Source organism: Triturus cristatus, chromosome 4_2 (genome assembly GCF_964204655.1).
Source record: "Triturus cristatus chromosome 4_2, aTriCri1.1, whole genome shotgun sequence".
In the NCBI taxonomy this organism is placed as follows: domain Eukaryota; kingdom Metazoa; phylum Chordata; class Amphibia; order Caudata; family Salamandridae; genus Triturus; species Triturus cristatus.
In genome coordinates this window covers 991932161-991958986 of record NC_140586.1, presented here as the reverse complement: position 1 = coordinate 991958986, position 26826 = coordinate 991932161, and positions in this window count along the sequence as shown.

Below are 26826 nucleotides of genomic sequence, written 5' to 3'. Positions count from 1 at the left end.
TACGGTTGCAGCAGTAATGGAAGCATCCTACTTGAAAGGAGTAAAATCTGCCCAAGTTGCTGAACTTGTCGCTTTGACGAGAGCATGCATAATTGGGAAAAGTGTGAGAGTGACTGTGATAACTGATAGTCAGTATGGCTTCGGAGTTGTACACGACTTCGGTCAGATCTGGCTACAGAGAGGGTTTTTAACGTCAAGTGGAACCCCTATTAAGAATGCTGAAGTGGTTGGAAAGTTGCTTGAGGCGATACAGATGCCTAGGCAATTGGCTATTGTGAAGTGTGCGGCCCATAGTCAAAGTTATGATTATAGCGCCACTGGCAACAGATATGCCAATGACATAGCACAATACTGTGCACGAAATCAGAATTCTATTAATTGGGCTAAGGAAAGAGAAGTGATTTCTTACTCCTAGATGTTTACTAACACTGTGGGAACATGGGAAGAAGTGAGACAATTTCAGGAAGAAGCAGGACAAGAGGAAATAAGACAGTAGGAAAAAGCAGGATGTGCACCCAGAGAAAAGGACCATGTGTGGGTCTATCGAGATGGAAGACCAGTTATGCCTGATAGCATGATGTCTGTCATGGCACGGATGTATCATGGCCAGGGACACATAGGGAGAGATGCTATGATCAGGTTATTTAAGCAAACCTGGTACAATGCAAAATTTAGACTAGTAGCAGAGAGTCTTTGTCAAAGATGCCTAATTTGTCAGCAATACAATCCAGGAAGGAAAACAGTAGTGAGTCTAGGAACAATAGGACGAGAAGTAGGGCCTTTTACCAGAATGCAAGTGGATTTCATTGAGATGCCTCCCTGTAATAGATTGAGGTATGTTTTGGTTATGGTCTGTCTGTTTTCTAGCTGGGTAGAAGCATTCCCAATAAGAAGAAATGACAGAATGACAGTTGCAAAATTACTTTTGAGGGAATTTATCCCTAGATTTGGGTTCCCAGTATCAATTGAATCTGATCGAGGAGGACATTATCATAATGAGATCATAAAATTGATTTGTGAAGCATTGAATGTACAACAAAAGCTACATTGTGCCTACCGACCAGAAGCTTCAGGTGTGGTGGAACAGATGAATGGTACTATCAAAAACAGGATAGGGAAATGTGTTTAGCCACAGGTATGAAATGGCCTGATGTCTTGCCTCTAGTACTCATGACTATTAGATCAATTCCAGACAGAACTACAGGGTTAAGTCCCCATGAAATTGTCATGGGACGAGCCATGAGGCACGTGTTTATACGAGTCAACAGCTAATGACTATAACAGAAGACATGGTGTTGGAATACTGTAAAAGCCTGGCTGATGCAGTCCATTCTGTGTTTCATCAGGTTGGAACGGATGCCACCACCCTTGAGAAGAAGCAAGTCCATGATCTGAGCCCAGGGGACTGGGTAAGGATAAAGGTACACAGAAGTAGAAATTGCTTGGTTCCGAGGTGGGGAAAACCAAGGCAAGTCATCTTGACCACAACAACAGCTGTAAAGTGTGCTGGATTGAAAAACTGGATCCATGCAAGCCATACTTTGAGGATTCCAAATCCAGTGGACAGCACAGGAAAGGAGTATTTTGATGAATCAGAAGCCAGCACTGAGTCGGATGACAAAGAGCTAAAAACAGGAGAAAACCCTGAAAGGGGGGAAACAGAACAAGAACAAAGTCTAACAATTGTTCCCAGAAGTACTTCCTTGAGAAGAAGATTATAGATATCTGATACAAGCTCAGACTCAGAGACTGAACAAAATGAACAAAGTTCTAAGAGAAAAGGAAAGAGCAAAAGAATAGACGATAAAGAAACTATAAAAGAAAGAGAAGTTCCAGACGAAAGATCAAGAGAAATTCCACCTGAAATAACACATCTAGATGAACAGGTGACAGTTACAGAGAGAGAGGGAAAGATTACTGCGGAAGAACCCCGAGAAGGTGTAGGGAATTCTAACATCCAGTTAGGAACAGGGACAAATAGTCAGCGGGAAGATTGCGTGACGGATATTCGAGGAGGGACAGAAGTAGGGCAAACAAAAGAAGTGGTGGAAAAAGAAACTGTTGAAAGTAAAAAGAAAGTTGAAACAGAGTCAGAGGAAAGCGAAGAAGAAGTACCTGAAGGTCGAGTTCTAAGAAAGAAAGCTTGGAGAAATGAAAAGAATAATAAAGGAAATAGATTGAAAAGAACTGTGAAAACGGTTGAGAGTAAGAAGAAAATTGAGAAAAAGTCAGAAGAAAGTGAAGACGAAATACCTGAAGGTAGAGTTCTAATAAAGAGAGTTTTGGAAACTGAAAAGAATGATAAAGGGAATAAATTGAAAAGAGCTGCAAGGGACGACGATTGGCCAAATAAAATAAAGAGATTAAGGTATCGACTGACACGAGTAGACTCACCAAAGGCTGAACAGGTGAATGAAGTGACGAGTCAAGAAAAAACAAAAGACGAAGAAGCTATTGAAAGCAAAAGAACAAGAAAACCTAACCAGAAGCATAAATCACCAGAATGGACGTATGTGGCCTTGCCTGAAGTAAAAGAAGAGGCGGATAGCCAAGGAGATCCAGAGGTGGTTATATCAGAAGTGGTTGAGGAGGACAAAGAATCGGAAATCCTGAGAGTTATCTTGTCCGACATTAGAGAAGAAGCGGATGTTCAGGACATTCTGTATTCAGATCTCAACGGAAAAGTGAAAGATGATTAAATGCCAACCTGAATAAAAATAAGAAAATTACTAATGGTAAAGCAATAAAAAGCAATAAAAATGCAGAAAAAGATAAAAACTGGTAGAACCAAGTAGGTAGATAGAGCCTTGGGCTAGAAAACTAGTTGTGAAGTAGAAGAGGCTAAGCCAAAAAACACTGTACATTTTAGCAAAATGGCAAACATAGAAAGTAGAAAAAGTAGATGTACATTCTTGAAAAGATGGTGTAAAATGTGTTGTTGTTGTACAGGATTACTAATGCTTTTGTGGAATGTACTTGCTCTACTGGTTACTATAGATACAGTAGAAGGACATAGTGAAAATCAAACTAATATAGAAAAGATTCAAAAGGTAGTTCCAACTAGAATAGATGAAAACTATTTGCACAAAGACAGGTCTATAACAGATTTTACTAATAATGTGTTTTCAAAATTACTGTATGAATATGTAAAGACTATGGATGTGAGAGACTGCTATGTCTGTATGCAGTTACCAACTTCTGTATCGGATGGAGTGACTTATCATCACCTTCCGGTAACATATGGAATAACATGTAGTGTATTAGCTAGTTTATTTTATCAAACAGGAAAATTAGAGTATTATTTTTCAGATGTAGATAGCATATTTTCACAAGTACCATCAATTAACAAGCTAAACAAAGTAAAACCTGCTAAGGTATTAGGTGAATTTTTCTTAGCAACTAAATAACTAACATTAGAGTACATATTTAAAAAATAATTTGACTTGCAGTTTAAAGAAAGAAGAAAATACATTTCTAGATATGGTTGAAGAAAGGAGACTAAAAATGCAAAGAAAGACATCGTAAGGGAAAGTGGAGAAGACAGTCTGGGATGTAGAATAGGAAAAGCACTTGAAGGGGGAAATTAGTACAACTGTGGCTTTAGATTGGCCTCAGAAAGGGAAATTGTGCATTAGAAGGAATCAAACTGCATATGATAACTATTTTGTAGGTAATAGTGAGTGCCATGATACATACCGAATCATGGGCGGATGGGGATTTAAAGGAGGAAAACAGTTTTTCCGGGATTATATTTCATTTATGGGAACAAGGCATATTATCGTTTGCCAGACCATTGGTATGGCACATGTTATGTTGGCCTGGTCTTTCCGAAGATTTTCCACATGGACAGAGATGAAAATGGTGTACATAGTCTAGGTAGTTATTTAGCTCATAGAAAGAGAGAATCTTGGTCAGAAATAGTAGGTGACATTTTTATAGCACTGATACCAGCTGTGGGAATATCTCTAAATGCAAACAAAATGAGAAGTCTTTCTACAGTAGTGGATCGCTTGTCAAAAAGCACCGCTGGAGGATTTTTATTGGTAAATACTGAAATGGTTGCCATGCGTGCCATGGTAATGCAAAATTGACTTGCCCTTGATATACTATTGGCAAAAGAGGGTGGAGTCTGTGGAATGTTGAAAGTCCAACATTGTCGTTCTTACATTCCTGATGAAAGAAAGGATTTGAAAGTTTACATTAAAAATATTACAGAATTGCATGACGAAATTGCACCACTGGAGGTTGAAGGTGTTTGGGAAAAGATTGGAAAGAAAATATCAGCTATTAAAGATTTCTTAGGAAACGTAGGTAGTACCTTTTTAGGTAAGATCTTATTTCCATTAACATGTGTGATTTTCATAGTATTAATAATAAGATTAGGATCTATTTGTCATAAAAAGAGTGAAAACCAGAAGAGGTTTAAAAGAGAGAATTTTAGGAGAAAAGATACAAAACAAGAAAGAGAATTTGAAGAGATAGAATTAGAAGAAGTTAAGGAGAGTATGTACAAATCAGCAAAAAGGGAAGAGACAAGAGAAACTGAATTATGAATCAATCAAACAAATCACTTTTGAAGTTCTGTAAATACAACATTTTGATGGTGTGGTGATAAAATCACCAAAGGGGGGATTGATGGAGCGGGTAGCGCAAAATTTTGTATACCCCCTCATTCCTGCATGATTTATATTAATCTGAATAATCTATTAATTGTAATAAAATTAATCTGTGTGAAGTGGTATCTAATCAATATTATTAATAAAGAAATACACGTGGGAATTGCATTTGCATGGCTAAAATAACTTGTAAACTAATATTTGTACGCATACTGATGCTAGAAGAATAGAATATTGCATGATATATGATATATGTGACGTAATTGTAAGTCGCACCAGATGACATCACTGGGTGAATATAAACGCTTTGAATGTTGCTATCATGCTAGATAATTGCATACACATACGGGAATTAGTGAGGGTTTAACAATTTATTAACCATTTAAATTTTTTTATTACGATTTATGTTTGTTTCGCTTAAGTTGACCATTTGGGCCTACGTAAAGATGGCCGACTCCTAACCATAAGAGAATGGACGCCATTCCATGAGGTTTCGCGCATGTGCTGCTGAAAGCAACAATGGCCGCGTCCTGACCCCATGCAAGATGTACCCATCAAGGTCACAATGGGAAAACTGCCAGAACTGTAGACAAAGGACTGTCTTTAAACCGGAACCAGCAAGATTGATGACCTAATCAAATAGACTTTGTGAGAACTTCAGCGTACGACCCAAAATCCACCAATCAGAACTGTCTAAACCTAAATTTTGTTACATTCTGACATTGATTTTATTATAAAAATGGTAGAATAGTGAGGTTAGCTGCTGCTTCTCTTCTGATGATCAAGCCTTTTCCTGATTCCTGACGTTATGCTGACAGAGAGGACGGTGACACTGCTGGACAGCTGTTACCTGAATCTTTGACAGACTAAATTGCTGCTTGATTTGATGAAATAAAGACTTTTCAAGACCTGATTGATTTAGAGGACGACTATTAGCCAGATTAGATAAATATGATGTTCCGTGATTTGATTATTACATTTTGCAAATTAATTAGATAAACTAAAATTATTATTGTAACATACCAATGTGTTGGGTGATTTATTTGAAGAATTTCTGGTTAAGATTAGAAGTAGATTAAAGGATTTAATCACCACTTACCCTTGTACAACTAACTGATCCATCGACATTAAAATGAGAGGAATATCTCGAGGATCAGAGTTTTGTTAAAGATCTTTGATGTTAGACTAAGTCCTTTAGGTGAAAAGATATTCCTTTCATGTCAGCGTTTGGAAAGCTAATCCTTCCCACAAGAGCAGATCAAGTTAGAGTGTGTGTTGGTGTTATGGGCCCCACCAGTGAATGTATTGAGTAAATGCGCTAGTGTGATGTTTGGTCTGCGAACGAAGAGGAGGATTATACTTTTTCCACGCTGCAGCAATAGCGCATGGTATATAGACAGTGTAAGTATAGTGTATATGAGGTCCAAACAGATTTTTGCAAATTAAACTTATTGTAGTACACCATACAATACTTCTGTCTTTGGTCATGTGCGCTCGCTCTTTCCTTCCCATGTAAACGTCTGTGAAATCATACTCGATCACCAAAAAATAGCCAACGCGTTTCGTTCCCAGAATGAAACTGTGGAACTTCATCAGGGATTAGTAAGGTAAAGTTCTAATGGGCCATTAGGATGCATCTCAAACATTTTCACCTTTAGATGGGGGTAGGCTTAACATTTTACAGCTTCACACCATGATAAGTGTGAGGACTCTCCTTCCATGGATCTGTACGATTATGAAAAAATTCAACTTACTAAGCCATGATGAGGTTTGGTAAATCTGGAAATGTGTCAAAAACAATGGAACACCTACGCAATGCCCATGGAATGTCTCCCCTGCAAGGAGTAATGCAGCGCAGCAATTTGTGCTGCATTGCATTACTCCAGATTTTTTAAGCCAATCAAAGCCACAAATTGGGTTTGCATGGGTTGAAAAGTCTGATTAGAGGTTTGTTTCACACATGTAACTCTTGTAAATATGCACCACAACCTTGTGCAGGGTGAACCTCAGTCACTAAAGTAACCTGTGCTTAAGCCTGGGTAGATTGGCACAACAAACAGTCAGGCTTAGCTTAGAGGCAATGTGCACAGTATATATGAGGCACAGAAACAGCCCTGTAGCTCTGAACAGGAGGCCAGCAAACTAGCCTTTGGAGTCACTCTGGCACTCATGGGTTCAGGTGAAGATGTAGGGCTCAACAGCAGGAATGGGATTCGGGGGTTCAAGTCCAGCTCAAAGCAGCAAAGCAGTCCTCCCAGGTACATCAATGCAGTAGATCACAGCAGCATGTAATCTTCCACAGGTCAAGGAGGAAACTAAAGAGTGGATCAGAAAGTCCTATTTTTATAAGTGAACCCGCCAAATGAGCCAGATGGTTCACCCCAGAACTACAGACTCTCAAGTGAAACTGCAAGAAACTAGAAAGATTCTGGTGAGCCAACAAGACTCACACTAACCTCAATACCTACAAAGCTGACCTCAAGAGATATCACCATCGCCGCACAGAGAACAAGAAGCAAGTCCTCAACACCCACATCTAGACAAGTTACAACCGCACCAAGGAAATGTTTAGCATCGGCACAGAATTCTTCTGCCCATGCGCCACTGAGAAAATGATCTGCCCCACCCAAGCTCAATTTGACTCCCTTTCAGGCTACTTCCACCACACGATCTCCAACATCTACTGAAACTTCGACACCCAAACAACGGACCTCAAACTCAAGGTTTGCGAATTGTAAGGCATAGACGCCAACCTCAACTGTAGTCAAGCCAACGACCCCCACCCTCGCCGAATACCAACTGAAAGCAGCTTTCTATAAAAGACAACACCTCCATCAGGAACCCCAATCACTCCAGATCCATATTAGTCCCCTGCCCATACCACATGTACAACTTGGGAGGAGAAGCAGACGCTCACCGGCTCACAGATCTCCTAAACATCTCCATCACACCGCCACCATACCAGATGCCTGGAAACAAGCCAAAGTCAAGCCGTTACTGAAGAAACCCTCAACCATCCCCAATGAATTAAAATAAACTACCCTCAGATCTCACTGCTCTCCTTCCCGGCCAAAGTCCTGGAGAAAGCCATCAACTGCCTACTCATGTATCTCTTTGAATATGACAACCTAATTAACCCAATCCCAATCCGGTTTCCGACCCAACCACAGCACAGAGACCACTCTCATTGCAGCAAAAGACAACATCAGGCACCTCCTCGACCAAGGTAGAACAGCTACCCTCATCCTCCCAGACCAATCAGCTGGCTTCAACACTGTCTCCCATCACACCAGACTCCACCTCATCTGCATTCATTGCAATGCACTGAACTGAATCTCCTCCTTCTCTGCGGTCCACCTCCAACTCTTCTCCAACCCACCCAACAATCCTATGCACCCAAATACTTCACACTTGGTGTCCCCCTGGGCTCCTCCCTCAGCCCTACCCTCTTCAAATCTTACCTGACCCCAATGGAAACATTCCTCTCACCCACAGACTCAACATCGTCTCTTACAACGAAAACACCCAGCTCATCCTATCCGTCTCAGAATATGCCGACACCACAAGAGCCAACTTCCAAATCTCCATGACCAACATCACCTTCTGGATGAGACCAACAGTCTCAAACTCAACTCAGGCAAGATAGAGGTAATCATCTTTGGGAATAGGACCTATCCATGAGATGACACCTGGTGACCCTCTGCACTTGGTCACACACCGACCCTCTCCAACCAGGCACGCAACCTTGGAATCATCCTGGACTCCCAGCTACCTTTGAAGCAACAAATCAACACCATCTCCTCTGCGTGTTTGCACACCCTCTGCATGCTCTGCAAGATATTCCGATGGAGGCCTGTCCCAACCAGGAAGAGAGTCACCCAGGCACTCATTGCCAGCCATCTCAACTAAGGCAACGCACTTTACGCCGGAACCACCAAACAGTTCCTGAACCTCCTCCAGAACCTGCAGAACTCAGTGGCAAAACTCATTCTTGACCTCCCCAGAAGAACCAGCATCACCCCCTTCACTGGCTGCCCGCCCACAAAAGATGTCTCTTCAAACTCCTCACACACACCTAGAGAGCCCTCCACAATTCCAGGCCCTCGTACATCAACGACTGCCTGACATTCCATAAACTACCCATAGAGCTCCGATCCTCCACCCCCCCATTGGACCACGTCTCACGCATCCATTGCAGCTGCTGCAGAGGCAGCACCTTCTCATGTCTCATTGCCAAGTCCTGGAACGACCTCACCCTCCACCTACTCAAGTCCCCATATTCAAAGGACATTAGGAAACAGCTCAAGACCTGGCTCTCCAACTGCCACCACCCTCTGACCGAGGCTTACGAACCCCAGCGCCTTAAGAACCTCCTGTGTGGCAAACTGCTCTCTATGAGACTCTCTGATTGAAGGACTGATTGATAAATAACCTATTATCATTCCTCTGGAAGATTGGGGATGATTTGGAAAGGTTATCTGAAATTATCTGACTTCCCTGCCCTGGCTCTAAGCTGGATGCAGTGACAATGTGCAGGTGATAGGTCCATTGTATAAAGGCAGAGAACACCCTATTCAGTTGCAAGTGGGGCTTTGCTCAGCTCTGCCGCCCCATCCTGCAAGCGGATTCAGGCACACCTGATCCCTCTATTGTGTGACTGACTCGGAGTCAGTCACACTCATCCATCTGATCAAAGCCCGGCTGCTGGCACGAAGGGCTAAGAGCAGTACAATTCTAACATTTTAAATGTGATATTTCAAATTTGTAATTACAAAGCTGACTTTACTATTAAAGAGGACTTTTCATTACAATTTCGTAGATACCAAACATGAACTGGGTAGCACTTGTTGAGTGACCAAACATTACTCTATGGGACAGGTAGGCCTCACAGTCGTGAAAAACCATATTTAGGACTTTTACTCTATCAAGACATACAAAACTTAAAACTTCATGTCAAACCTTTTAATTACACTGCACCTTGCCCTATGGACTACTTATGGCATACCTTAGGGGTGACTTATAATCAACAAAAAAAGGGAAGTGTGAGGTTTGGTAAGGGAGTTATATTGCCAAGTTGAAATGATAGTTTAGAATTTGCTTCAGGGTGCATTGCAGATCTGGGACTTGTTTAAGGTGCTGCTTAAGTGGGTGGTAGTAATAAGTGCTGCAGGCCCACTAGTCACATTTACTTTACTAGACCTAGTTATATGGTATACCACTCCACAAGGGACCTGCTGCTGCTCATATATTAATCATGATTTTTAAAGCTCTTTGTGGGTGTCCCAGTGCCCACCCGAGATACCCACATATTTTATTTTATTAGGAGGACTTGGGGGTCCCAGGGACCAGCAGCTCCCCAGCCAGCAAACTATGTGCTGGCAAAAATCAGCATATCTTTCATTAAGGGGGTGCTCCGGTTCCTACACAGAGCATTGACAACTCTGTTTATTTTGGAGACAAGGGGGTCCAAGAACTCCTGCTGCCCAAGCCACCTCGCTTTGGAGTTGGGCCTGACATGTTTCAATAGGTAGGTACCCAAGTGCCCACTGTGGTATCCACAAGGTAGGGGTTTGTTGGGGGCTGTGGGGCTGAGCACCAAGGAACATGTGGTCCCTTGTCGACTCCCCAACCAGCAACATACTGGATGCTGGTGTTCAGCAACTCCAACCCGGTTTGGGCAACCAAATACAGCTGGGCAGAAGTCTTGAAGGCCAGTAGGGTTACATTTCCAGTCCATTTCCAGACTTTAGGTAATGACTGTCAGAGACAACAATAGAGTGGTCCTGATGCTGGGGATGCAGGAAGAAAAGATCCTCAAAGAAGCTCCAGGTGCTGTGCGGTCGACGCAAGAGAGTTCTGGTTGAGTCCTTAGTCCACAGATTAGGTGGGGAAACTTTAACTATGGAAGTTGGGGTACCATGATGTCCTCTTTGAGATAATAAAAGAGCAGCTACGGATGGACAACTGATCTTGTGACACAGCGGTCATGGTGAATATCGTTTACTGGGTCTAGTGTCCCTCTTAAATGATGAATATGGTCTCTGACTGCACTCCCGGGTCCAGCAGAATTGGGCACGACTTGGATACAACTTTTGGCCATCTTGGTTTGCAAAATATCTGCAGCGGCTTCCAACGTGCCAGTTTGGGCATCTTCGGTTCTTGTGTTAAAGGAGCTGGTTCCATGAGATCAGCAAACTGATCCTTGGAGTCACTGCTTTTATCTGTGAGTTAAAATCTATTTTTCTCTGAGCCAGGAGCCAAAAGGACAGTCCAAACTTCACTAGCCCAAAGTTCAGCAGATGCAATCCTTCCGACAGAGCAGCCTCTCTTTGTGCAGGTACAAGGTCAGCAGGGAAGTGCTTTTTCAGTCATTTCCCCCTCCAAATCTAATGTGTAGTGAGAACCAGAGTGTCAGGAGTGCCCATGTTATCCTGTGAAAGTGTGCAGAAGGCACCACACGGGTTCTAAACAAAGAGCTTGAAGGTCCGCTCCTACTTGGTAACAAAGTGTTGGTGATGTGTAACATCTGGAAATCTTAACTCAATTGTGTGGAGCTTGGTAGCCCAATCCTGAGGTGTGGCTAAATGAGGGCTGCATGCCCACAGGAAACCGGTTTGGGGACAGCTTTTCCCTCTCTATCAGTATCTCCAAATTGTCTACATGAACAAAAGGCAGCATGCTTGAGAGTTTTGTAAAAAATGGCCCTTTCAAAGGTGGTTCCCTTTTGAAGCTTGCCATGTGGGCTAACAACTTTGGTGGTCTTCAAGGGAGAGGAGGTCACACCTCACTCTGCAGCAACTGCCTTTGTTTCTAAACCTGGGAGTCATTCATACATCTCCCTAGGTGGGAAGAAAGCTGTCTGGGTGCCCAGGCCAGTGTGAGGCCACTGTACCAACTGGGGAACAGAGTGGTAACTTTCTAAAACATACTGAACTTTAATAGTGATATTAATTTCAACTTGGGCATTAATTCACATTTAATGCCATGATTCATTTGATACCTTCCAGTACCCAGTAAAGTAGTCTCCGTCAGAAGTTAGCCAGGCAATGGGAACAGTCCAGCCTGAACTGCCGAAACCCCCAAACCGGTCCTAGGATGCTTGTTTCCAGTCCAGGGAGGAATCGGCCTGGCAGTTCGGGCTGGACTGTTCCCATTGGGCACAGGGTCAAGACTGATTTGCATATGGCTGGGTCCAAACTGGAATGGCATGGTGAGCAAAAAACAATGGATTTAGGCCCAGATCTCTGTACTGGGGTGAATGTATGACATTGTTCTGCATTCTGTCCATAAATAGTTATTTTTTCATTTGTCACCCCGAGTGGGACGGGTATGCTCAGACGTGAGTCCCATGCTCTCCATGCCACTGGAATCAAGGTATCCAGGCTGAAGAGGGGTGAAACCCTCAAACCGGTCCTAGGATGCTTGTTTCCAGTCCAGGGAGGACCTGGCCTGGCAGTTCAGGCTGGACTGTACCCATTGGGCACAGGATCAGGACTGATTTGCATATGGTTAGGTCCAAACTGGAATGGCATGGTGAGCAAACAAACGATGGATTTAGGCCCAGTTCTCTCTACTGGGGTAAATGTATGACATTGTTCTGCATTCTGTCCATCAATAGTTATTTTTGCATTTGTCACCCCGAGTGGGACGGGTATGCTCAGACGTGAGTCCCGTGCTCTCCATGCCACTGGAATCAAGCTATCCTTGCTGAAGAGGTGTGAAACCCTGAAACCGGTCCCAGGATGCTTCTTTCCAGTCCAGGGAGAACTTGGCTTGGCAGTTTGGGCTGGACTGTTACCAGTGGGCACATGGTCAAGACTGATTTGCATATGGCTGGGTCCAAACTGGAATTGCATGCTGAGCAAAAAAAAGATGGATTTAGGCCCAGATCTCTGTACTGGGGTGAAAGTATGACATTGTTCTGTATTCTGTCCATCAATAGTTCTTTTTGCATTTGTCACCCCGAATGGGACGGGTATGCTCAGATGTGAGTCCCATGCTCTCCATGCCACTGGAATCAAGGTATCCAGGCTGAAGAGGGGTGAAACCCCGAAACCGGTCCTAGGATGCTAGCATAGTTCGTTTTGCATTTGAAAGAGACATTGATCAGACCCAAAGTCTAGACTGCAACCAGAGTGGAAATGGGAACCCACTGACACACCTCACTCTGAGCTACATGAGCTCCGAAATGTTACAAGAGTGCCTGCCAGGCCATTGGGGTCCCCCTGTTATCTGTAGAAGTGGAGAAAGCACATGGCTGTAATTATAAGCAGATGGGTGATGAACACAGGGGTGACCTGGGGGCTAGACAAGCCATGTGACCATCCACCCAATAGTAATGCATACTCCTAAACCAAAAGGGTATCGCACCTGATATGGAGATGGTCAGGCACTATTTTCAGCTAGTGGGGCACATCGCTCAGATGCAGGGAAGGAAGCAATTCCTTTTTGTTAAATCACACACTCTAGCAGTGTCATGCTTCATCATCGGGTTCACCCTGACTCCTAAAGGTCAGGGGTGTTTGACCATTTTCCAGGAAGCACTTAGGAGAAAAAGGCCAGGGGGTTTAAAGATTTAAAATCCTCCTCCAACCCCAGGTATCCCTTTATTTGTGGAGTCGTAGAGGATATTAAAAATGAAAAAGGGGGAGTCGTAAGGAGGTATTGGTCCTATGACCCTACTGCCAACATGTTTCAGCCCTTTTAATAGGCCCAATAGGGTCGTGGGCTTTTTTCAGGGCAAATGGATTTCCCTCCCTGGTTCTGTGACTAGGTCTTTCCTATATTTCAATATAAAGTGCAGAAAGCTGCACTTATTGGGACTGGTGAGTAGAACACTTATCTCTCATCCGGTAGTGTAGGGTATCCTGTCTGCCTGTAAAAGAAACATTGATTGGTGTTATTACAGGTGTCCAACTCGCCCTGCGCCTATATCATCCAAAAGCTTCATTCAGAATGGGTGCTATAGCGTGCCTTCATCCAACATGCTTTGTGTGGTCGTGAATTCAACTAGCATTGTGGGTATAACGCTGTCCAGGTAGTTACTATTTCTGGGTGGTACCGCCATTTACATCTCACCTCCCATACCGTGCGAAGCAGGTAAGCCTCGATGATGAAGATGATCTATCTCGGCATCGCAGCTCTCCCTCTCACCTTTCTGACACATCCCCTTGACTGCTATATGGATCCTTGATCTCACCTCCCAGACCGTGGAAACAGGTAAGCCTCGATGATGATGATGATCTATCTCGGCATCGCAGCTCTCCCTCTCACCCTTCTGACACATCCCCTTGACTGCTATATGGATCCTTGATCTCACCTCCCAGACCGTGGAAACAGGTAAGCCTCGATGATGATGATGATCTATCTCTGCATCGCAGCTCTCCTTCTCACCTTTCTGACACATCCCCTTGACTGCTATATGGATCCTTGATCTCACCTCCCATACCGTGGGAAACAGGAAAGCCTCGATGATGATGATGATCTATCTCTGCAGCGCAGCTCTCCCTCTCACCTTTATGACACATCCCCTTGACTGCTATATGGATCCTTGATCTCACCTCCCATACCGTGGGAAACAGGTAAGCCTCGATGATGATGATGATCTATCTCGGCATCGCAGCTCTCCCTCTCACCCTTCTAACACATCCCCTTGACTGCTATATGGATCCTTCATCTCACCTCCCATACCGTGGGAAACAGGTAAGCCTCGGTGATGATGATCTATCTCTGCATCGCAGCTCTCCCTCTCACCTTTCTGACACATCCCCTTGACTGCTATATGGATCCTTGATCTCACCTCCCATACCGTGGGAAACAGGTAAGCCTCGATGATGATGATCTATCTCTGCATCGCAGCTCTCCTCTCACCCTTCTGACACATCCCCTTGACTGCTATATGGATCCTTGATCTCACCTCCCATACCGTGGGAAACAGGTAAGCCTCGGTGATGATGATGATCTATCTCGGCATCGCAGCTCTCCCTCCCACCTTTATGACACATCCCCTTGACTGCTGTATGGATCCTTGATCTCACCTCCCATACCGTGGGAAACAGGTAAGCCTCGGTGATGATGATGATCTATCTCTGCATCGCAGCTCTCCCTCTCACCTTTCTGACACATCCCCTTGACTGCTATATGGATCCTTCATCTCACCTCCCATACCGTGGGAAACAGGTAAGCCTCGATGATGATGATCTATCTCGGCATCGCAGCTCTCCCTCTCACCTTTCTGACACATCCCCTTGACTGCTACATGGATCCTGACACTGGTCTCCAAATTGCAAGCCCGGCCAACAGGATCCTCGAATCTACGCAATGCTCCGTTGAGTCGGCCAGAACTTTTGACTTTGTCCTGGTCCAGCGTGTCCAGATATCCCATTTTATCTCTTTACTCTTCTTAGCACTATTTGTATCTAAAACATCCAAATGTCAATATCTCAAGTTCTACTTATTGGATTTTCGTCATGTTGGTCTTGTTTTATTTATTAAAGTCTGAATTATTTTCTAACTTGCTCTGGTGTCTGGATTATGTGTAGTGTTTTCCACTGGTTTACTGTTTTAAGTGTTGCACAAATACTTTACCCTCTGTCCTAAAATAAAGCTCTGTGCCAATCTCCCAGAGAATGACCAAAGTTAATTTAGGGTTTCCTTGATACTGTCCTGTCTAGGATTGTGGCTGCTGTTTGACTAAGGTTCCTACCACAGTCAACCAGCAGCCCAATTTAATGTAATTTTGTGGTAATTACATCTAATTAAGCTAGAGACAATTACACAATTAACACCCACCCCTACTGTTGACCCCGTTAATGCAAATATTGTACATCATAGTGTTTTTGATATTTTTGCATATATTTGTCTGCCTGTCCAATATGTAAAGTGTAGTCTTGCTTGTTTGCTTGTTTATTATAACTGTTAATAAATAATGTTGCAAAAAGAGGCTATGTTTTTTTTAAAATTTAGTATCTTATTTAAAAGATTTGTGTTATGAAGAAAGTGCAATGAATGATTGTTTATGAGTTTTCTAAACAAAATAAATACCTTTTTAGTGATGTATTTGATAGAACTCAGATGTAGACTCTTAATTAATGTATCCTTCAGAGACCAAGCTTTTATTGGTCCATTCAACAGGCCTCTTAAAGCAGAAGCGAGGGATGGTCATCATCTAGAACATGGACCATGCCATGTCCAGAGAGATATGTTTACACTGAGGTAGATACCACAAAGAATTGCTTGAGTGGGGAGGAAGGTTCTGGATGCTACAAAATTCCTACCCAATCTCTTGGTCAATGGGTGAAGCTAGAAGAGGGGGAGCCCCTTCTAAAGGACAGCTCTTGACCTTCTCCTGAGTATCTTTGCCTCCCTCTGACTCACTTTGCTTCCATTTGCCTCCCGTATGCCTGCCTTCTGACTCTCTTTGACTGCTTCTGGCTTTACTTGACTCTCTTTTCCTCCCTTTGTCTCTCATTGCCTCCCTTTGACTCTCTTTGGGGTATATTATCAAGGACGGCGTTAAAATTATCACCGCTTTAGCGACAGGAAACTGCAGCTAAAGCGGCAATAATGGGCTTGATAATATGCCGCAGAGAATTCCCATAGAAGCCCAGGATCTGGTGTGAACCTGGGCTTCTATTGGAATTCTGTGCGGCATATCATCAAGCCATTATTATAATGTAACGCCTTCCTTGATAATATGCCCCCTAGTTGGTTGTAACAGATTGAAAACAGCTGGACCAAAAGCAATGAGGCAAAATATTTCTGGATGTAGCAAGTTATTATGTTGTGCTTAAGGTTTGTGGTATTTTGGGGTGGTCTGTAGTGGAGACATAGACTGCGGAGCGTTCTACACAGAACACTCAACGCATCAGGAGGTGGGCTAGCTTTGAGAATAGGTATAGGTTAAAGCATACATATAATTATGTGTGTTTACGTGTTTATGTTTGGGGACGTCACAAGAAAATAAGTACAATACAGATGATAATTAACCCCTGCTGTATGTAAGGAGAACCTTGTAATTCTGTATGAATTTCTGTGACAAATTAGTGGAACAAGGTCAAAGGCCGACTTCCTTTATCATGTTGGGACCTCTGAGGAAACTCCTTCTTCCTTATGTGTGACTATGGACATATTGCGATCCTTCTGTTTCTTCTTCGCAACCACATGTTACATCCACAGTCTGCATCCTTCTCATAAAAGAGATCTGAATGCAGAAAGGAAGGTGGAATGTTTATTATTAAAATAGTCGCAATTAATTATCACTTCATTATAAACAACTAATGAATGTGGATTTTGGAAACATCAAGTTAATAAAAACGGGTCTTCAATTTAGTATGCGCTCCATCTATGCGCTCACTGACCTGCGTTTCTGTGTCTTTTAGTCCTAACAGAAGGTGTTGTGATGTGTTACTATAGATTGTCTACGCCATCTTCCTATTACAGGTGCCTGGTGATGTCAGGCATACAGTGTAATGCCAATATTACAGAGCAGACATTCATTGGGCAGTAAAAGCTACCAGAACCTACAGACAGATAACAAGTTGAGGGTTAGATGTGTGGTTGAATAGAACAATGGTAGGATTATTTCAGAGCTGGGACCTTAGGAGGAGATGGCCGCCCTACTTGCTGCAGAGATCCATATTCATGAGAAGGCTTGACCGGAAAGAAATGATTTTTCAGCAAATTAAGGTAATTAGTGGTGTGGAGGGCCTTGCAGAGAGTAACCTGAAGCTGATCCCTGCTGTCAGGGGGAGCCAGTGATTCTCCTGCCAGGTGAGGGTGATTTGCCGGAGCTGCTGGCAGGATGGTTTCCGAGCAGAGGGGATGTTCGGTTCTCCCCATAGACTGACTGAACGCCTGCAATGGAATGGTCAGTGGAATGAATGCTTTTATTAGGAGAATGGATTATAAATGGTACATGTTTTATGAATCCTCATAGATGGCAACAGTTTTAGTCACCTCTGGGGTACCGATGGTCTACATAGGCGGCGCCGGGATGTCTCAATCTTAGTTTACCACCTGTTGGGTCCAAAAGCTGCAATATCCAGGAGCAATACTGGATACCCAATCTGCAAACTTGTATTCTCCAGAGGAGAAATTATCAATCAGTCTGAAGTGTCTGAATCTCCTTCATGTTCATGTTCTCCATCCATCAGGCTCAATGGCTTCAGGTCACCTGCTTGGTCAACGCCTTCACTCGCTTCACTCCCAGACGGTCTACCACAGAGTGAACGAGAGTGTGGCCTCGGACGATACCACTATCCATCAGAACAAACATTGGGGCTTGGTCAACGCCTTCACTCGCTTCACTCCCAGACGGTCTACCACAGAGTGAACGACAGCGTGGCCTCGGACGGTACCACTATCCATCAGAACAAACATTGGGGCTTGGTCAACGCCTTCACTCGCTTCACTCCCAGACGGTCTACCACAGAGTGAACGACAGTGTGGCATCGGACGGTACCACTATCCATCAGAACAAACATTGGGGCTTGGTCAACGCCTTCACTCGCTTCACTCCCAGACTGTCTACCACAGAGTGAACGAGAGTGTGGCCTCGGACGGTACCACTATCCATCAGAACAAACATTGGGGCTTGGTCAACGCCTTCACTCGCTTCACTCCCAGACGGTCTACCACAGAGTGAACGACAGTGTGGCCTCGGACGGTACCACTATCCATCAGAACAAACACTGGGGCTTATCATCAACGAGGCGATAAAAATGATGTCCTGCACATCTAACCTGGGCTTCTATTGGAATTCTATAACGCATATTAGCAAGCCCATTATCGCTAAAACTGCGATAATTTTAACGAGGTTCTTGCTAATATTCCCCCCTGTGTACTACTTCTCCTACCATCCTATATCTTCTCGGGGATCTTAGCACAGTGTCTTGCTCCTTACGTGCAAGTTTGAGTGGATCCCGATCAGAATGGCTTCATTCCCTAGAGAGGGTGTAGTGACAACACAAAGTGTATTTGTCGTTTGCTGGACCAGACGCAACGCTTTCTCATCCAGGCCCTCCTCCTCTATGTACGCAGAGAAGTACTTCTATTGGGTGCACTGGCTATATTTTTGCTCTTTGCTGACTCGAATTGGCCTTGGCTCACAGTTCCATCAATGGATCCAATGTAGCTATGCTTCACCCAAGGCAACTGTGAGTGTTAATGGGCAGAGAGCTCAGCCTTTCAATGTTTCTATGGGGAGCCGCCAGGGCTGCCCTCTCCCTTCTATTGATTTCTCTTTATATGGACCCCTTTCTGCAAAGGACACCTAATAACTAGGACATGATGGGCGCAGATATCAGAGGCAGGGATCACAAATCAGACATATACCCTGATGATGTTTTACTGGTGGTGCCTCTCTGCCTGCTTGGATGGGAGAGCTGGGAGCTTTTGGGCTAGCCTCTGGATTTAAAACAAACTTACAGAAATCCTACATGCTAAATCTGACTTTCCCAAAGAGTGAGCAAGCCTAACTTGAGTGTTGCTTCCCATGTGGCTGGTCTCCTCACAGGTGGTGGGATACCTGTACTTAAGACTGTGCTATGCCTGGGCACATTGTTCATTACAACTACTTCATTATTTCAGCAAGCTCACTCACTGATCTATCTAAATGAAAGAGCTATGGTCACTCCTGGCTGGGGCACTTAGACACCAACAAGATTTTGCTTCTGCTAAAACTCCTATCCATCATGCAAACCCTCCCCCGCTGGTACTTCAGAAGTCACAGCGACTTATTGAGGACTTCATATGGGACGGGAAGAAGGCCCGGCGGCAGATGTACTTGTCACAGCTGGAGAGCGGGCTGGGTATTCCCAATTTATTATGCTACTTCCAAGCAGCACAACTGTGCTATTTGGTAGAAGGGGCCCGGACTAGCACTGAAAAACATTAGTGCTTTATAGATCCAGCAGTGGTGGGAATTCATATTTGCAAGGTCCCATACCTACCCAAAAAATACTGGGCAGCAGGGAATTAGGTCTCTATGGTACTCTGTGCTATGATGGGAGTGAGGGATTAGATTTAGGTCTCCCGGAAACTGTCCACTCAAATTTTAACTAAAACGCCAATTCTAGGGAACCCTGGCTTCCCCTGTATTCCATGGCTCAGCTTTCCTCCAGTGGCAGGATGCTAACTACAAGTGGGTGGGTGATCCGGATGGAGTAATTTTTCTGGTGACTATGGACATTGAAAGCCTATACACCTGTATTCCCCAGGATGACACCATCAATGTAATCAGAAGTACCCTTGATTCCAGCACGTGGAATCATACAACTCCGCGCGATTTTGTGATCGCATGTGCCACACTTGCATTAAAAAGAAATTTCTTCGAATACAAGGGCAATCTGTTTTTACAATCATCCGGCACATCGATGGGCAGTACCTTTGCGCCTTCGGTAGCAGGACTGTATGTATTTGATTTTGAGAGCAAATTCATCCTAACGCCACAAAACCCTTTTTCGTCCAATATTTTCTTTTGGAAAAGATATATTGATGACGTCTTGATCATCTGGCAGGGATCTGAGGATTCCCTCCTTGATTTCTACAACTGGGTGAACGAATGCGATCCTCACCTAAATTTCACACATTCTCACAATAAAGAGGAAATGATCTTCTTGGATGTGGTAATTAACAGGGTGGGCGATATTCTTCAAACTAAAACCCACCACAAACCAACTGCAAAAAACAACTTACTGCATTTTACCAGCTACCACCCTCGTCCATTGAGGGAAAACCTGCCGTTTGGACAATACCTACGGCTCCGTCGTAACTGCAGCGAGGTCTCAATGTACAAAAAGCAAGCCAATGATCTCACTGCCAAATTGAAAGATCGTGGATACCCTACCAAAATACTGGCAAAAAGTAACAAACGAGCTCGCAACCAGAACAGAGAAGCTCTACTGGAAGTTTACGAGAAAGGTGATCAGGACACTACACCTCTCACCTGCGTCACAACTTACAACGCAGCTTCCAACGCAGTGAGCAAATCCATAAAGAAAAATTGGCATATACTGACAAGTAACAAACATGACTGGGAGAAGCCATTATTCTCTTATAAGAGAGCAAGAAGTATTAAGGACTCCCTTGTACATACCCGTCCGAAAGTTCAAGAAAGAAACCAAGATCAGTCCATTACCAGTACATGGGGCCTTTCGCCCATTGTGGGCCACTACCCCTGTGGGTCATGCAGTGTTTGCCATTTGACTTCCCCATCTAAATACCTACTACTGGAACAAGGCAAACAATGGATACAGAGAATGCACACCAATTGCAACTCCACCGATGTGGTCTACATGATCACTTGCCCTTGTGGACTGAGGTACGTCGGAATGACGAGCAGAAAGATAAAACAGCGAATTTGCGAACATCGCAGCACCATCCGATGTCGCAAACTGAGCACTAAATTGGCTGAACATTACCTACAGTTGAACCATACCACAAATGACATGAGATGGACGATCATCGAGAAACTCAAGCCTGGAGCAAACAACCAACAACTGCTATTTGAAAAAGAACAACGCTGGGTTTACCGTTTATCTACTCATCTCCAAGGACTGAATGATAATATTCCATGGGGTTCCATATTGAAAAACTGATTCCATCATACATGACATCAACTCCTTAGTAGCCTCCGTGTAGTTCTTTTATGCACACACTGCATTCTGTGTGTTGTGACAGCATAGATGACCAACTCCTCCGGCTATGCTGCCCACAGTTTGTACGCACGATGCGATACATACCAACTCGGGTATACTAACATCTAGAAAAGAGTGTTTATCTGCATTACACATATATGCACATAACAATTCACAAACCGGGGTTCAGACATCGATATTATATGCTTCCAATGGTAGCTTATGACAGATCAAACGCACCTACCCAACAGAACCTCCTTCTCTTGGCGAGAGCCAATAAGATTCCAACACTCACACTCGTCATTACCCGCCCCTCCTTCTACACTAATCACGAGGACTCAACCAATGGGAGGGCATTTTCCGCATTCGGATTCACCCGCCCCATTGGACCACACGTACTTAGAAACCATCACGTGATTAGAACCAGGAAGTATTTACTTCCGTGTTCTCCGCACCATTACCAAGATCCGGGCCGAGGAGGACAGATCGAGGTTGATCGCGGGAGTGTGCGAGCACGGAAGTAAGTTGACGAATCGCTAAGACACCGCAGTAGGTTCCCTCCTAATCCCTTTCCAAAAGCAGATGATAACAGCTACGATCTGCTTTTTTTATCTCGCCAGATACTATAGCTCACTACCCCCCTCCCGGACCCATGATGTTAGTAACAACAACAGCATAAGTAAGAGGGCTATTTGGTTTTTTCATGCAGCTATTTTTAATGTGAGACATGCTTTGGAGCAACGGCGCCTGGCAAACACCACAGACGCTTGTTTTTAGCATGCCTGCCACTTCACGAGTTCGCTATATGTTTGACATACACTCCGGCCAACTAGCCACTACGATTGCACCTTGTCAATAGTGCAGACATCACTAAGTAATCGTAATTAGACACAAATAGTGCGATTTAGTCTTATGAATACCAGTCCACACTTTCACAAGTTAAAGATACAACGAATAATCACTCGTACTGCGGTCTTGCTAGCTAATATTGCTACCAAGAGACCCACTCTCGTTGTACAGCACGGCTCCATAAAATGTTTGTTCACTCAAGCACGGTAGTAACTGCAATCAAACAATGTTTTGTCTTTGTATGTTTCTTTATATGTGGTTCGTCTGTCCCATTTCTTTTTCAGACATTCTGAGCCCCGGACAATAGGAGGCTCCTGGGTAAAACCGTGAGTTTTACCTTTTGATCTCCACAGGTCAGGGTGCGCCTTAGAGTGTGCATACCGCCGTGGAGACTACCTTGGTCCTGATGAAAGCTTAGCCGATTAGGCACCGTAAGCAGAAACATGTCGACCTAAAAATTGGTCAAGCCCTGGTCAACATCACTGGCCAGAACTTGCCCAATTCACGTTTTTATTGGTTTTTGATTTGCCAAGAATAAACTTGTCATTGGTTAAAATCATTCACCTTTTAATCTCACTTCCCTTCACAACCAGAAACCCGCTCCGCTGTAACACAGGCGTCGCAGCACACCAGAGAGGCATTCGGCCTCTCTGGTGGGAACCCGATGATGAAGCATGTCACCAACTAGGTTGGTGAGTGAGGGTTCTTTTAACAAATATTTTTGGTTTTTGCCCGTGCCTCTCTTTTTTGCTCCCTATCCCTTTGTCACTCTTTTGTTGTTTAATTGATTTAATCTGGGGGAACAAGAGTGATAGTCCCTCACCCTCTCTTTGTTTTTGAGATATTTTGCAGCGCACAGCTGCGAGGGTTAACTCCCTTTCCACTTGCCTTACTTTAGCGACTCTACTTATAGCAGCATGGATAACCTTGGCCTCTCTTACTCGAATGAAGAGGTGGATGCCCTTTTGGCAGACCCCTCACTTTTTTCTGACCCCTCGATCGCCCAAACAATCTCACAAACCACAGAATGGGATAAATTGAGCGAACAAAAAAGAGGGCGAATACGTACCATTCTCCATGGCACAATTCTCACTGAGTACTTAAGAAACAACATAGCACCCAAAGGTCTGTTAGTTACAAACGCCCCTCGCATTTTTCTGGATGATGCACAATTCAGAAAAGAATGGGCACAGATCGCCTGGCACTGTACCAGGGATTGGTTAGTGCTTATAATAAAAACAGCACTAAGGCTCTCGGAGGCTATTATGGTAGAGATCCAACTTACGGAAACCCACTTCAGAACTACTTTAACTGGCTACAAAAAACGATTGGACGAATTGAACAAAGAGATTAATGAATACAAGGACTCTCTCACGCAGTCTAAAGCACAAAAATTCCAGAAGGATTTAACAAGATGGTCCTATACTAAGGCTTATCCATACACTAGCCCAGACTACACCCCACCTTCAAGAAATGACTACAATACGGACAGTTCCTTTGATGGTTCGACAGCTAGTGATTCCAGTGGTGATAGCTATAAAGCACGCCAACGGGGAAGAGGAAGGAATAGGCGACAATATAACAACCAGACCTGGCATCCCTTCCAGCAATCATCTTTCCAACCCCCACCATTTCACCCTATGATGGGTTGGAACCCTGGCTTCCTACCACATCCCCAATACCAACAGAATCAGTACCGCCCCCCTTTTTTAGAGAGGGGCAGAAGAGGCCGCGGACGGAGAAGAGGACAAACCCAAGTCCAATGGCAACAGGACGAAACAGTGGGGGACAACACGCGGAGCAAGGCTCCACGAGCAGGCCCCAGCAACCAAAGAGTTTGATCACGAATCTCTCCTCAGTGGTACTGACACCAGATGAGACATCAGTCTTGGAAAAGGGACTAGGTTTTGTACCTACAGCCCGCTTCGATAAATTCAAACTGAAATGTGAACTCTCGAGTTTTTTCAGGAAACTGAAACTGAAGAGTTTCTTTGAAAAACAGCCTCTGGATAACACCCAGCCGCTACAAAGTGAAACAGGGTTGAAGGTAAAATCCACCTTCACCCCGCCTCCTTATGCTATTCCACCGGAGATTACAGCTTTTGAACAGGCGGTATCCAACGACATTGATGCCTTTGTAGAACCGAATCGCTTTAAGAACATGAAAACTGGCGAATTCCAAGCTTTACATTCTTTACAAACCAACCCAAACATCGTGATAAAATCGGCTGATAAAGGAGGCGGAGTAGTAATACAAGACACTACTGCCTATGACTCGGAGTGCAGACGCCTCCTTAATGACCCTATCAGCTATACTCCTCTTGCTACTGATCCAACCGATGAACTCCGCAGTACAATTCACCAACTGGTAGAAAATGCGGAAACCCAGGGTTTTATCACCAAACAAGAAGCAACTTACCTCACTACCAGTGAGGGAATCATCCCTTACTTTTACACTCTCCCTAAAACCCACAAGAACAGGATACCTCCTCCCGGACGTCCCATAGTATCTGGGATTGGCTCCCTTTTGGAACCTTTGTCACGTTATTGCGACTTCTTCCTGAAACCATTGATACAGGCTACTAGCACCTACCTGAAAGACACGAAAAGTCTACTGGCTCTCCTCCAAGAAATCACTCTTCCGGATGGAGTAATTTTTCTGGTGACTATGGACATTGAAAGCCTATACACCTGTATTCCCCAGGATGACACCATCAATGTAATCAGAAGTACCCTTGATTCCAGCACGTGGAATCATACAACTCCGCGCGATTTTGTGATCGCATGTGCCACACTTGCATTAAAAAGAAATTTCTTCGAATACAAGGGCAATCTGTTTTTACAATCATCCGGCACATCGATGGGCAGTACCTTTGCGCCTTCGGTAGCAGGACTGTATGTATTTGATTTTGAGAGCAAATTCATCCTAACGCCACAAAACCCTTTTTCGTCCAATATTTTCTTTTGGAAAAGATATATTGATGACGTCTTGATCATCTGGCAGGGATCTGAGGATTCCCTCCTTGATTTCTACAACTGGGTGAACGAATGCGATCCTCACCTAAATTTCACACATTCTCACAATAAAGAGGAAATGATCTTCTTGGATGTGGTAATTAACAGGGTGGGCGATATTCTTCAAACTAAAACCCACCACAAACCAACTGCAAAAAACAACTTACTGCATTTTACCAGCTACCACCCTCGTCCATTGAGGGAAAACCTGCCGTTTGGACAATACCTACGGCTCCGTCGTAACTGCAGCGAGGTCTCAATGTACAAAAAGCAAGCCAATGATCTCACTGCCAAATTGAAAGATCGTGGATACCCTACCAAAATACTGGCAAAAAGTAACAAACGAGCTCGCAACCAGAACAGAGAAGCTCTACTGGAAGTTTACGAGAAAGGTGATCAGGACACTACACCTCTCACCTGCGTCACAACTTACAACGCAGCTTCCAACGCAGTGAGCAAATCCATAAAGAAAAATTGGCATATACTGACAAGTAACAAACATGACTGGGAGAAGCCATTATTCTCTTATAAGAGAGCAAGAAGTATTAAGGACTCCCTTGTACATACCCGTCCGAAAGTTCAAGAAAGAAACCAAGATCAGTCCATTACCAGTACATGGGGCCTTTCGCCCATTGTGGGCCACTACCCCTGTGGGTCATGCAGTGTTTGCCATTTGACTTCCCCATCTAAATACCTACTACTGGAACAAGGCAAACAATGGATACAGAGAATGCACACCAATTGCAACTCCACCGATGTGGTCTACATGATCACTTGCCCTTGTGGACTGAGGTACGTCGGAATGACGAGCAGAAAGATAAAACAGCGAATTTGCGAACATCGCAGCACCATCCGATGTCGCAAACTGAGCACTAAATTGGCTGAACATTACCTACAGTTGAACCATACCACAAATGACATGAGATGGACGATCATCGAGAAACTCAAGCCTGGAGCAAACAACCAACAACTGCTATTTGAAAAAGAACAACGCTGGGTTTACCGTTTATCTACTCATCTCCAAGGACTGAATGATAATATTCCATGGGGTTCCATATTGAAAAACTGATTCCATCATACATGACATCAACTCCTTAGTAGCCTCCGTGTAGTTCTTTTATGCACACACTGCATTCTGTGTGTTGTGACAGCATAGATGACCAACTCCTCCGGCTATGCTGCCCACAGTTTGTACGCACGATGCGATACATACCAACTCGGGTATACTAACATCTAGAAAAGAGTGTTTATCTGCATTACACATATATGCACATAACAATTCACAAACCGGGGTTCAGACATCGATATTATATGCTTCCAATGGTAGCTTATGACAGATCAAACGCACCTACCCAACAGAACCTCCTTCTCTTGGCGAGAGCCAATAAGATTCCAACACTCACACTCGTCATTACCCGCCCCTCCTTCTACACTAATCACGAGGACTCAACCAATGGGAGGGCATTTTCCGCATTCGGATTCACCCGCCCCATTGGACCACACGTACTTAGAAACCATCACGTGATTAGAACCAGGAAGTATTTACTTCCGTGTTCTCCGCACCATTACCAAGATCCGGGCCGAGGAGGACAGATCGAGGTTGATCGCGGGAGTGTGCGAGCACGGAAGTAAGTTGACGAATCGCTAAGACACCGCAGTAGGTTCCCTCCTAATCCCTTTCCAAAAGCAGATGATAACAGCTACGATCT